This window comes from Xiphophorus couchianus, chromosome 12, assembly GCF_001444195.1.
Source record: "Xiphophorus couchianus chromosome 12, X_couchianus-1.0, whole genome shotgun sequence".
NCBI classification, from domain to species: Eukaryota; Metazoa; Chordata; class Actinopteri; order Cyprinodontiformes; family Poeciliidae; genus Xiphophorus; species Xiphophorus couchianus.
Window position 1 is genome coordinate 5,244,104 of NC_040239.1, and position 14,996 is coordinate 5,259,099.

Here is a 14,996-nt window from a genome sequence, read left to right on the forward strand (position 1 = left end):
ACCTGGCCTGCTGCACTTTGAAGTTTTTTTGCAACATGAGAGCTCTGTTTCTCCTCCATGCGCCAACTGCCCGTTGTTAACCTTTAAGATGACAATGAAGCTTGAAGGCAGCATCTTTTCTCCTTCCTGATGTTTTTCCATTGCAAACAAGAAATTAAAGAAGAAACAAGCAGCTTGCAGCCAGATTGCATATTAAACATAACTTTTTTTTAAAACTCAAATAACATTCTTTAAATGAATCCAGATCACAATATTATTTGCTTCACAGTCACATCAGTCACCAGGCATTACTTATTAAATCAATAGCAGTAGGGATAAAATGTGTTGGGAGGCGAGAGATAAACAATGTGGAAGGCTTTTTTTTCTGACTTGTTCATTTGATATGACAGATGTGTCCTGCAGATGTGTAAGGAAATATCAGAGCGGCGTGATATTTCTTGTCAAAGTGAAGTTTGTCAACGAAAGCGATATCAAGTTACTGTCAGCATATCACTCCATCTAGTAAAAAGACTGTCATTGTGAGCGTGAAGGGAAACTTTGTGTACTCCTGAATACTATCTGAAGATTAGGAAAGTATTTGAGTTTTCTGTCAGTAGATTTTAAGTGCAAACATAAGCAATAGTGGTAAGAGACATTATAGTGTCTCTTACCACTATTGCTTTTGAGACACTATATAAAATACACTATATAAAAAAAACATTTAAATTTAAGTAATCTGTTCCTCAGCTGGTAATAAGTTAAGGAGCAGTTGCCAAGAAAACTCAAAACAGATCTAAAAGTGTCTAAAACTACACCAATGGAAACTCCTTGTGATGCCAGTTATGCTCGCAGCTATCAAAGCCATCCAGATGAAAATAAATTCTTGTCAGTAACTAAAACTTCTTTCTGCCTTCAAATTTTCCATATTTGGTGCAGTCTTGTAAAGATCAAATAGGTATGTTTGTGGTGTGGAAGAGAAAACATCTTTGATACCATTTATTGTTTTTAAAGGGGAAGTGTTATGTATTTTCCAGGCATATAGTGCCATTTTATAGCACAGTCAAATAACCATGCCATCCTTCGTTATAAAAATGCTATATATTTCAAATAGGACTTAAAAGAAATTTGACTTTGTAATTTAATGCTTGAAATTGGGCCTCTGTCTTTTTAAAAACTCCTGCTCTTTCTGACACTCCATCTTCACGAAAGTCAGCACAAATTGCCCCTCTATTAACCCTTTAACAATGCTTTTACCAGCATTTCACTGAGAAGTGGTTTGTATAATGGCCTCAGCAGATGTGCAGGTCCACCAAGCGTTTGCTAATTGCTGCTCACTAGTCTGAAGGAGCTCTGAGGGAGTTGTGGGAGAGGGATGCTCTGTGAGGCGGAAACTCAGAAGTTTGGAAACTGCAGGTCAGAGGAGGAACAGTTCATCCACATGAACTCGCACAAATCCGCCCCTGAGCATCGTAAGGGCCAGGGTAGCACAAAGCTAAAATCTACATCAGCCAATCAGATTGCTTCCAGTTGGGAATTAAGCATGGCAACAGGAAATTAATTTGTTGAACTACTGTTAAATAACATAGAATATAAAGCAAGTAAAATACAAAGACAATGTTGATTGGGAATCGTGTCCAAACAAGCATGTGGATATACAAACTGTTATGCAAGAGACCCTAAAGCTCCATTTTCCCTTCTACATTCACAAACACAAATACTGAGTTTTCTCACATCTTCACTTTGGTCTGAGTTTTTATGTTGGGTTCTGCAGGGGAGTGGTTTTCTTCTCCTTCACAGGGTGGCAGGCTGATGTGAGCCAGCTGTTACTCATCACCACCACATTTCAGCACCACTCATCTGCTTCTACAGTGGTACTCTCTGGCTGTCAGTGCTGTATTCCCAGTGTCATCCTTGTTCTGACTCCTTTTCATCTGTTCCTTCCTCTACAGTGAACCCGCGCTGAACACTCTCTGAGCCAGACTCACCTGAAGTATCTGATCCTAGCTGCTCCGTTGGGCCTTGCACCTGGGTGCGTCACGCCCGCCACTCAGCTGCCTGTCCGCCCTCAATCACCTGCTGGAACTCCCCTATCTGGAAACCACCACACCAACTGTTGGAACCCCTTGTACTCTCCTCTGCTTACCTCAACCCGCAGACCATAAGTCACCATCAGGTTACTCTGTCATTCCCTCCATTACTTCCCTCTTTAACCACTCGCCCTTTGCAGTTCCTGCGCTGACCCGGTTCCTCCCTGCTGTCGCAGATCGACGCCCCTCCACACGCTCTCCAGCACATTCTACTGCTAAATAAATCTGTTAAAACTGTTTGGGTGTCCGTAGTTGTTGCTTGCCTTAGACTCCTAGTAACCTCGCATTATGACATTTTATACGTAATCATGAGTAATGGTGATATTAAACAGTTTTTGTGTGGATAAAAAGCCAAAATATACCATAAAAATGTATCATTCAGTGAAGATGAAATGTTTTTGGCTCTATTATTTGAGAAATTTAAAATCTGTTACTGGCATAGAAGGTGCTTTGCAAAATGCCTTGCTTATGCAACACAACGATCCCTGCCCCCTCGGTTGTTTTGTCTCTTGCTCCGTTTTATTCCTTTTACAAGTGATTACTTGTAATTCCTCTCCCGGTTTTGAACAAGGGTGTATCCATCTTTCAAACTCTTATTTTGAAGTATAGAAGAAACTAGTCCAGGTGTTTTTGAACTGTTGCGTTGACAGAGCTGGCTGATAAAGAAGCTGGTTGTCGTCACTCGGTTAAATAAGCATTGATGGTGACGCCACCACATTTAGTTGTTTATCTTGCAGTATTTTGGATCCTCAGTAGAAAGACGAAATGACGACAGGCAAGACTGAAATGATTCAAAAAGTCTGCAAGAGTCTAACTAAACTTCAGGCTAGCCATTTTAAATTATGCTAACGTTAGCATCTACTTCAGAACTTCCTGTTAGTGCTAAATTAAAGGAAGACTTTACAGTTATTTTAAGAGTCTAGACCATATTAAATAATCTGTAGTTTCACATATAAAATAACTAAACCGATCAAACTTCAATTTGATTTTAGTGGTTTTGGTATCAGGGCCACCTTCAGGAAAAGTAGATGCTAGCTGTCAACAATAGATGGACGGGTCAAACCTTCACTGAATTATTCCTCATTGAATACAGATATATAGATGGGAGGTCCCTCCTAATATCACCATGGAGATTTTGTTTGCTAAAGGTCTCATTGTAAAAATAAAGTGTTTTAAAATGTCTTCTGCTTTAACAAAGATGAAAACTATTTCTCCAGTGTAATTCATCCATCCATCCATTTTCTAACACTGTTGTCCCTAATGGGGTCTTGATTCTACAGTGTGATTTATTTATGTTAATCCTGTCAAGATTTGCCAGCTTCCTGGCAATAAAATATGATGGAATTTTAATAATTTATCTGATCATAAATTTGTACATATGCACAATTCTGCCGCTGAAAGTCCAGCAGAGGACTGAGTGTCAACATCTGAGGTCTATGTCGGAGCAGATCTGACTCACTTTGCGTCTAATCGCCTAACTGGTTGCAAATTTCCTCGCTTTCATCTGTCAGTCAAGCACTTACAAGAGAGGCAATGGAGCAAGCTGCAGCGTCTGTTTGCAGATTCAGGTGCTGATTAATTACGTTTGGATGAAAATAGGTGGTTTTTCATCTCAGCGGGGGCCTGTTCCAACCCCCTGAATGTTTACGCTCGCTTAACATCTCAACAACCCGGCGTAATTAGCTCAATCACATTCAAACACAAGTAAATGCTAATGGGCTCCGTGGACGCCGGTTGCTTTCAGGTGGGATTTTTTCCCGTTTCTCAGATCTGCTTTACATCCCTGGATTAAGAAGAAAGGTTTCTGAAGTGGCTTTTGGCTCAGGCTCTTTTGTTCTGGATGGGGTTTTATTTGTTTAATGTCAGCTTCAGCTTTGCAGGTGTGCTTTGACCCTTACCTTCTGATGCTTCATAGTTAAGTAGTGTCTTCTGAAGATAAGTCCTAATTTTAAGGTGTAGGTTGAAACAGATTGGATCAGGATTAGGGAATTGGCCCACCAAAGGTTCTGCCTTTGACAACGTAACACTTAATACTGAAGAAAATATTTGTCATGGTAAGTTTACCTTACTGTAGTTTAAGTTTTAGATTTCTCTGAAATGAATTAATAGTTCCTTGAGATGCATTATGGTTTTTTGCATCTCTTTAATATGGATAGTATATAAGTGTGGACTGATGAGCTAGCATAATGTATCCCTGTGTACAGGCCATGTAAATGCCACATACTTCATCATTCCCAGGTTACACTATGCATGTAATATATCTATTATTAGTCCCATTTGTAATTAACATATCATACTGGTGTTATTACGGTAATTGATTTAAATCTTACAGGAGTAGCAAACAAGCAAAGATGCTCTAATTAATTTGCATTTTGAAACGCAGAACGGCATTTAGATGTTTCATATTAATTTAAGTATTAAAATGTAACATCTGCAGACAAACATTAAATTTACAGTAAAGAAGTTAGAAAGGTTAATATCTTTTTTTTTTATTTGGAAAAGATGTGTAAAATGTGCAATCACTACAAAATAAAATCCTATGATGTCCTGTTGTCATAGGAATGCTTGGACTAAGGCAGTGAAGATCTGTTGTTCTTTAGGTTGAGACTTGTAACTATTGTAAATTAATATTTTTTCTCCTGCAGTCCTAATGTTAACATCACAGAGAAAATAAGAGTTTGGAGGCCAAGTAGACACCCCTAAACTCGCAAAACTTTTCTTATATAAAGTTTGCAGCATAGTAAAGTACAACACCTGCTAAAATTAGTCACCTGCAACAAGGAAACGAGTGCTTGGGAATGGAGAACTGAGCCAAAGCTTCCCAGCAGAATGTTTTACAGAGTCTAATTAGCAAATGTTTGCTGTAACAGCCCAAACCACCTTCTATTGTTATTTCCTGATCCAATTGTTGCTTTAGTGCCCATGTGGTCAACATTATGTTGGCTACCCAGACGTGTCTGTAGCGTCACACATTGGATTCTGCAATCTTCCGCAATGCAATGCATATTTTAGCAGCTTTCTCACCCAGATTAAGTGTATGCAAAATATGGAGTTCTTTTGTTATGAATAAATGTTTAAGTTTCATTACACGTTTGCTGGTTTAACATTGTATTTTTCTTTTGTACTTCTTTTTAAGTAATTCTTAAAATTTGGTTTTATTTTTTTTTAAAGTTTTGCCCTTTCTCAACTAGCTGCCTTTTTCTGGTCATAAAACATAGAAGTGCTTAAGATCTTTTGCCTTTTCTCCGGGATTGACTGCATCCCGAACTGCAAATGAGCATCTGGAATGCTCCTTTTCCATATTCATTTCAGCTACATCCACACAACATATCTTGATACTCAATTCCAATTTTTTTATTTATTTTTTGCTGAGTTGTTCATACTACTAATTAAACACAACAGTAATGAGACTTCTTTAATGGTTTACGTCCCCGAAGCAACGCGCATGCGCAGAAGACGTCACACAGCAGCGCACTGTTTACGGAAGTAGTAATGATGAAGGAATTTCTGGGTTGATTTTAAAGTTTATTCAGCAATTTGGACTGACAGTCACAAAAATTTGTGGATTACACCTCAGTCCAGTTGATGCGGTAATACACTAAATTTGTAAGCTGCCAGTGAAACGCCGAAGAAGAAGTATCATAACAACATGAAGGAAGCTAATAAAAAGAAAATACAACTAACAGCAACAGCCTTCTGTGGAGCATTGACTGCATTTTCTTTAGGTAAGTCTGTTCAGGCGTGTAGTCAGAGTCTTTCATAAGTTCACTATCATTATTTTCGGCTATTGTTTACATCCAGATTTACCATATATGTTAAGTGCATAAAAGTCAGATAAAATGTGACATGACCATTCAGACCGCAGGCACTTTGAAAACAGTTGTGTAGAGGCACAAATCAGATTTTTTTATTTTGATTTTCTTGGTTAAAAGATAGAAATTGGGCTGTTCAGGCTGCAGTGAAAAAGTTGGATACGAGTCACATTTTGGGGAAAAAAATCTCCAAGGCGCATTAGGGTTGCTTTTGCCTGCTGTGTGAAAATAATCTTATTTTTGGAGGAGTTTGGGGGTCCAGCCTTTATCATCCAGCTCAACATGTATATACATGTTGAGCTGGATGTATATACATACATGTATATACATGTATGTATATACATACATACATGTATGTATGTATGTACATACACATACACGTATATACATGTATATACGTGTATGTATATATATAAAATGTGAGAAAATTTCACACATTTTCTCAGAATGTGTGAAATGGTGATTTGGTCACTCCCATTGTTCCCAGTGCAGCTTCCAGCTCCTAATGCAGCACCTGGAATCACCTTCAGATCTTGAACTTGCTCACCTGATGAAAAAATTGTGAAGAAACAGCCTAAACCTTCCCAACGAAAACAAACAAAAAAATCGCAAAATGTTTAAATATACTTTTGCTCATGTTTGAATTCACAATTTACCATCCCAGATTGTTTTCCCTTAACTTGATTCTTACTTATCTTGACAAAACTGGAACTACTTGGCTTCAAAGCAGACAGAATCCATTCTCAAATTCGCTTAATTACAACCCAAAGCTGATCCTCAGCAGCTGGAAGGGCTCAGATTTGACTCCTCAAACTCTTAACTATACTTGACGTGAACACTCAGTATAACTTTATCACTCACAGGCCAGCTGCTTTTGTTCCCCGTTTTTAGGCATCAACATCAGAGGCTCGGCTACATCCCTTGAGGCGCTGTAATCCGCCGAGCGACCAACGCCCGTTAGGACCCGAGGTTCATTTTTCATTGGAGTCAGTTCTTTTTATAATGGAGCACGTCATTCTCCCAGGCCACAGAAAAGGCAGATACCTCACTTTACTACACCACAGAAGAGCACAGCAGAGGAAAACAGACCCAGCATGACCAGCGCACACTTACAGATGTGCCTCATAGGCCGTGCCCGACACAGGAAGCCTTTAAAAAGCAAATCAATCACTGTGGAAATTGTGGGGGGGACAAAACCCCATGGAAATCTTATGAGAGGGCACGATGCCAAGGAGTAAGACGCACAACGGAGTTTGTACCAAATATAAATTCACTGCAGGCTCTTGGAAACTCATGTTTTCATAAACACAAGAACTCTGTGGAAGTGAGTTTCCTGATTTGGAGGGAAAGTGAGAGGAGAAAATAAATAAGGAATAGTTGGTGTTTGCCTCGAGGGGAAAAGGTTTTAAAAGCTCTGTTTCATCCAGAGAGAAAGCATTTTAGCGGAGATAATCTGTAAACTTTCCTCTTTGATTTCGCAACTGAAATGCTGCGATGAATGCCAACCATTTTCAATATAAACATTTCTTCATCTCACAGATAAGCCGCTCCCCATGAATAAAGATGTGCAGCCCTACATACTTTGAAAAGAGAATCTTAAATATGTTGTTTGCGTTGGTTTTTTCTCTTAAAGAAATTGTCATTTTTCACATATAAAACCTTATTCCTGCTGCAGTTCCTTGAATTTCAAATTGAAGGACCATGGAACTTTTATCATATTCAAGATGTGTCATTTTCTGACATGGGTTCCTCAATATCCACAATTGTGCAGAACATTTCTGCAGCCTTTCATAGATTTAATATCTGCTGCATTTTCTTTTTACTGCAGGCTTCAAATGGAGTATGCTTCCCTTGTAGCAGAAATGTACACTTCCCTACCTTTCTATACTTGCACAATAGAGGAAAAATATTTTTCTGTTCATAACCTTTTGCTGACCAATGTTATTGGAGTTGAGTATCAGACCTACAGTGAAGGTAAGAAACTTTTTTGCAGTGACACAAATATAGGATTTTACTTCTATAGTCTTTTGCAAAGAGTTTGGATTGTTTTCAAATAATTAAGTAGAACAAGCCTCCACTGCCCTAGAGTCCAGTGGCGGTGTGTTTTACACCACTGCATCCGACACTTTGGATTGCACTTGGTGATGTATGGCTTGGATGCAGCTGCTCAACTATGAAAACCCGTTCTATGAAGCTCTCTGCGCACTGTTCTTGAGCTAATCTGAAGGTCACATGAAGTTTGGTGGTCAGCAGTGATTGACTCTCTAGAAAGTTGGCGACCTCTTCGCTTCATCATCAGCTGCGCCTGTTTACGTGGCTGAGTTGCTGTCGTTCCCAAACACTAACGTTTTCTTATAATACGGCTGACAGTTCACTGTAGAATATTTAGGAGCGAGGAAATTTCACGACTGGATTTGTTGCAGAGGAGGCATCCTGTCACAGTTCCATGCTGGAATTCACTGAGACCGACTCATTCTTTCTCAAATGTTTGTAAAAACAGTCTGCATGCCTAGGTGCTTCAGTTTGTACAACCATGGCCATGGAAGTGATTGGAACATCTGATTCCGATAATTTGAATGGGGAAGCAAATACATTTGGCTATTTGGTGTATGTTTTTCAGTTAGATAACATTAAGTCTGGTAACAAAATTTGTAGATGGGTTTGGCTTAAAACAAAGCTGGATTGTTGATTATTTTTTTTTTGGATTAACTGGTTAATAACTGCATAGCAAAAGGTAATTAATAAAGGATGTTTTTACATAATTTGAACCAGGTGAGGATAAAACTATGGCACTTAAGGAGTTTTAGCTTGAACATACTTACAGATAAAGGTCTTTTTTTAACTTAAGTGCAAAATGCATATATTTTTTATACAACTTTGACTTAATAAGTGCTTTGAGAAGGATGTTTTTGTAGCAAGTCGCTGTTTTGAGTCTGTGTACTCCAGTTAACGGTAAAACGATTACTAAATTAGTTGATGTTTATGTCAATATATCCATCACAATTAAACCAGTTAACTGTTCTAACCCCAGTGTTAAATGTGGTACACATGATTTCCTGTAAAAAAAAACAAAAGGTAAAAGAGAGATTTCTTGAAGATGGCATAATCGTAATTTGTTTCTATAATTTTCTAAAAAATAGTCAACCAATGGACCACCCAATGGTCAATTTTTAGACATAGAATATTTATTTTTCTTTGGTAAACTGTTTCTTTACCAGTTGTGCCATGAACTGTGAATGCTTTATTAGTGCCGTATCTTCTGCATATTGATGTTAGCTATTATTTCTACCTTAAATTTAAAGAAGAAAAGTCCTTACATGTGTAAAATCCAATCTTCACTTTATTTCCAAGTCAAGAATTTACTGGGACATGCTCCTGCCAAACAATAAAAGTTGTGCATCTGTTCAAGGGAGAACCTTCAGCCTGTCAAGATATCAAACCCCACATGCTTTCTGTCTCAGTATGTAAAGCCGAGCCAGTAATTCCCTGACTTTAAATTTATGATAGCACCTGTCTGTTATCACAGATCAAAATGTTTCAACATAAACTGTTCCAGCAAGCATGGGAATTCCCATCAAATCCAGCTCCAGAATCCCCCCAGATCATCAACAACTTTGTTCTCGCCATTAAAGATAAAGCCCCGCAATCCTCAGCAACCATTACTCTTAATGATCTGCTTAACCAGCAGCGTTACGCCACAACTCAACAGCAAGAAGAAAGACAACTTCAAAAGGTGCATACTCCTCCATGCTTGATTTTTTGTTTTCCAGCAGTTTTTCTCCTTATCAGCTGCTGCGCAACTTGTACGATCCAGATATGATAACGGAAAACTGTCTCTGCAGTTTTTTTTTAACTATCCATTTGTGGCTGCGTGTGTTGACATGCATAAAGTCTGGAAGCAAGTGACATAGGACATAGACACTGAATATATACAGAGTACATATCTTTGAAATGAAACTATATCAGTTGAAACATGCCCAGACTCACCTGTCTTATTAACTCCTTTTAAGATATCTGTATTTTTATTGGGGTGGTGTCTATTAACTAGCGTATACAATGTTCTCTTCTTTATTACAAATGCTGAAGTGGTGTCGTAATGATTTTGTGTTCACGGTTGTTTATCCAGACGTTCTCCGTCAGTAGAGTCTCCTGCGTTCAGGTTTGTATCTAGTTTGCCCACATGTTCAGTTCCCTGAGGCAGAGCTTGTTTACTGTCTAGACAATTTTGCTTGTGGTATTCTGTGCATTTTTTCTTTTCCCGCCGTTTTATGTGGGGGTCTATCTGCTCGTCAACCTGTGATTAATATCTCAGGAGCGTTGAAGGTCTTTGTACATTTTCCTTGTCTCATTATGAATTCTTGCTGCTGCTGTTCATTGTTTGCTCTCTGTCCTTTGCGGATCAGAACAAGGTCAAAGATCTTATAACGATTCAGACCTCTGCCTCTACTAAGCTTAATGAGAAGATCCAAACTTTGTAGATTCATGAGCTTGATGATTTTATGTAAGGGAGAACTTTTAAAAACTCTTAACGTTTTTGTATTATTTTAGTATTCTTGGCAAAACTTCAAATTGTCACCAAATTTAAAAGCTCTTTTACTTTGACTAGAAACCTTATCGACTCAGCACCCAATGGTCAATTTGTAGATATTCCTATCAATTGTTTAATACAACCAGCCAATAAAATAGGAGCATCTAGACATTGGGAAGAAGAAAATCAAAGCGGACATCACAATAGGGAAGAAATTTTCAGTCACTTTTGATAAAAACATAAAGGATATTTAAATTATTTTAAATGTACCCTACACATTTATATTTGTATCTTAGCATATCAAAAAAATATTCATATCCTTCTCAACATTCAATTTAAAAACAATTTATGTTTCACTTATAGGGTCCAGCTGATCAGTCTAGTCTTCATTCCCTGGACACATTCTCAATGAAATTAAAATCAGCACTCATGGCAAAATGGAAAGAAGCATGCATTACTTTAAACCTAAATCTGCCTGGAGTATGCATACCTTTGGGCTGGGATGTATTAGATTAGTGTGCAATATTATGTAGTCATGTAATTACCTAAATCTTTTCATTTTTACATTTATGCAATATAAAATCAAAGCTTTGTTAATTTTGTTTGTTTGCATGACTAGGTGCTTTTTCTGTAAAATTATGTTTTCCTCATATAAATGCATCTCAGGACAAAATGGATGGAATTTCCAAGACCAGACATTATTAACTTAAAACACTTCCACTCCTTATAAACAACTGATTCAAAGAGAGTTTTTTTATTGTTGGGTTCATTATATCAGTGTAAAACTCAATTATTCATCTCAAGGACTGGAAATGATCAAACAGCATGACAAGAAGGTTTGTACAGATGGAAACCAGGTGGACACAACAGAAGTTTTCTGTTATGTTAAACCAGAAATAAAAATGGATTCTGAGTTTGTCACACCATAGACAGATGTGCTCTTGCTCAACCAGCCAAAACTAAATAACAAAATAATTCAAAATAATAAAATCAGGTTTTAGTATAATAAAATAATTATCAGTCTCTTGCAGATCCTCATAAAAACATCGCTGACTGAGAGATCTAAGCCTGGTCTTAATAAACTGCATGTTGTCAAGAAAACTGGCATGGGGTTGTGAGATCTTTCCAGGTACACGCAGAAAAGGTGTATAAAGGCCTGAGAGAAATAAAGCAATCTTGTGATTTGATTAAAATAATAATTAAGTTGAATGTGTATGAATACAATTGGTAATATGTGTATAAATAATCACTAAATAACTTTCTGAAATGTATTTCCGAGTAATGATCTGTAATAGCAACAACAATGTGTATTATGTTTGATGATTTATAAGTGAGAAATGTGATTAATTCTTAATGAATATCAAAGTTGTGATGATTTGAAATCGATTCAAAAGGTTTCAATACAAGTTGAATGTGTCTAATGATTTGTAACAGATAATAGTGAGTTATAGAAAAGAGAGGAAATTATAATGTTAAAGTCAGCAGGATGGGTGAGGCCCTGCTGCCAAGATATGTCGCAAGTTGGGGAAAGAAGGAACTTTCCAGTAGACTCAGCAAACAGGTTGGGGGCCAACGGGGCTTTTCACCAGAGTCAGCAGTTGGTCAGGAAGTCACGTAGACCACACTATGTGAAATAAGGACAATGCATTAGACGCATTGGAGAAATGAAATAATTGGGTTATCCACTAGCTGCAAACCTTCGCAAAAGTATTCATACTTCTTAAACATTTTAAATGTTTTGACTATATCCATATAACCATCCATCCATCCATCCATCTTCTTCCGCTTATCCGAGGTCGGGTCGCGGGGGTAGCAGCTTTAGAAGGGAGGCCCAGACTTCCCTCTCCCCAGCCACTTCTTCCAGCTCCTCCGGGGGAATCCCGAGGCGTTCCCAGGCCAGCCGAGAGACATAGTCCCTCCAGCGTGTCCTGGGTCTTCCCCGGGGCCTCCTCCCGGTGGGACGTGCCCGGAACACCTCACCAGGGAGGCGTCCAGGAGGCATCCTGACCAGATGCCCAAGCCACCTCAACTGGCTCCTCTCGATGTGAAGGAGCAGCGGCTCTACTCTGAGTCCCTCCCGGATGACTGAGCTTCTCACCCTATCTCTAAGGGAGAGCCCAGCCACCCTACGGAGAAAACCCATTTCGGCCGCTTGTATCCGCGATCTCGTTCTTTCGGTCATGACCCAAAGCTCATGACCATAGATGAGGGTGGGAACGTAGATCGACCGGTAAATCGAGAGCTTCGCTTTTTGGCTCAGCTCTCTCTTCACCACGACGGACCGGTACAGCGCCCGCTTGACAGCAGACGCTGCGCCAATCCGCCTGTCGATCTCCCGCTCCCTTCTTCCCCCATTCGTGAACAAGATCCCGAGATACTTAAACTCCTCCACTTGGGGCAGGACACCCCCCCTGACCCGGAGAAGGCACTCTACCCTTTTCCGGCTCAAGACCATGGCCTCGGATTTGGAGGCACTGATCCCCATCCCGGCCGCTTCACACTCGGCTGCGAACCGATCCAGCGAGAGCTGCAGATCACGATCTGATGAAGCCAAAAGGACCACATCGTCTGCGAAAAGCAGAGATGAGATCCTGAGGCCACCAAATCGGATCCCCTCAACACCTTGGCTGCGCCTAGAAATTCTGTCCATGAAAGTGATGAACAGAATCGGTGACAAAGGGCAGCCCTGGCGGAGTCCAACTCTCACCGGAAACGAGCCCGACTTACTGCCGGCAATGCGGACCAGACTCTGACACCGGTCATACAGGGACCTGACAGCCCGTATCAAAGGGCCCGGTACCCCATACTCCCGGAGAACCCCCCACAGGGCTCCCCGAGGGACACGGTCGAACGCCTTCTCCAAGTCCACAAAACACATGTAGACTGGTTGGGCGAACTCCCATGCACCCTCCAGGACCCTGCTGAGGGTGTAGAGCTGGTCCAGTGTTCCACGACCAGGACGAAAACCACACTGCTCTTCCTGAATCCGAGGTTCGACTATCCGACGGACCCTCCTCTCCAGGACCCCTGAATAGACCTTGCCAGGGAGGCTTAAGAGTGTGACCCCTCTATAATTGGAGCACACCCTCCGGTCCCCCTTTTTGAACAGGGGGACCACCACCCCAGTCTGCCAATCCAGGGGAACTGCCCCCGATGTCCATGCGATATTGCAGAGTCGCGTCAACCAACACAACCCTACAACATCCAGAGCCTTAAGGAACTCCGGGCGGATCTCATCCACCCCCGGGGCCTTGCCACCGAGGAGCTTTTTAACCACCTCGGCGACCTCGCCCCCAGAGATTGGAGAGCCCAACCCAGAGTCCCCAGGCTCCGCTTCCTCAGTGGAAGGCATGTTGGTGGGATTGAGGAGGTCTTCGAAGTACTCTGCCCACCGGCCCACAACGTCCCGAGTAGAGGTCAGCAGCACACCATCCCCACTATAAACAGTGTTGGTGCTGCACCGCTTCCCCCCCCTGAGACGCCGGATGGTGGACCATCCGGCGTATATATATATATACGATATATGATGTTATATCCATATAACATCATATAGAATTTGAAAAGTGATGAACATTTGACCCAATTTATCCCTCAACAAAGTCCAGTTGACCTATTTTACCTTCAGATGTTATCTAGCAAGTCTGTCTGTGTGTAATTTACTCTCAGGATAAACAATGATATTTGAAAATTAGGGAACAAACAGCATTATGAAGACCTATGATGTCCCAAGCTTTGTGCAGTCCATCATCTGAATATAGAAAAAGTGTGACACTCTGTATTTATTTTTCATTAAAACTCTTTGTCTTTCTCTCTCAGGTTCTGCCTAGATTTGGATCCCAAAACTCATAATACAATAAATTATGACAAACTTCAAGGCTATTTTGCAAGGTATTGATATCTAAGATTGCTTATTAGAAACATAATGAATGAAAAAAGCAGCAAAGGTTCAAAGCAAACATTGAAAGAAAGAAAATTTTGATCAAGAACTGTTTATCAAAATCCAGTTGGATGATAAGAAGATATTCTTTCTTTTTGGAAGCAGAATCACAAAATCTGCTCACTTTTTGTGTAGTACTCTAGTTTATGGCTGCTGGTTACAGATAGATCTGCAACACAACACTTTGTTTTCTTCAACTCATGATTTTATGATCTTGTTGCTACGGAAGTATCCCACTTCCTGTGTTTAATTTAGCTTTGATTCAAATACAAAGAGATCCATCTTGCTTTTCTCATTAAGTGTGAGAGGATGAAACCACATTCATCTTGTTTCCAGTCACTACTGAGACTCTTTAGTGCGAGTCAAACATGAATGCATTTCAGCGGTAACTGCTAAAAAGGTTGCTCTATGTATGATTTGGAACTCAAACTTGCATCCATTTGTTCTTGTTTACTGTGGTTTTAAACTGGGTTCATGGATTATGTTTGCTGTAGATTTGTGACACCATAAAACCGTGTTCTTGTCTCACTCTGCCACGGAGTGATTATTTGCTGACATTAAATATGACGTCAAGGCGCTTGTCATCTTCTTTGTGTTGAAGTCTGGTAAACAACGTCGCCCTTCCAAGCCAAGCATTCTCGAAAGTGTGTTTT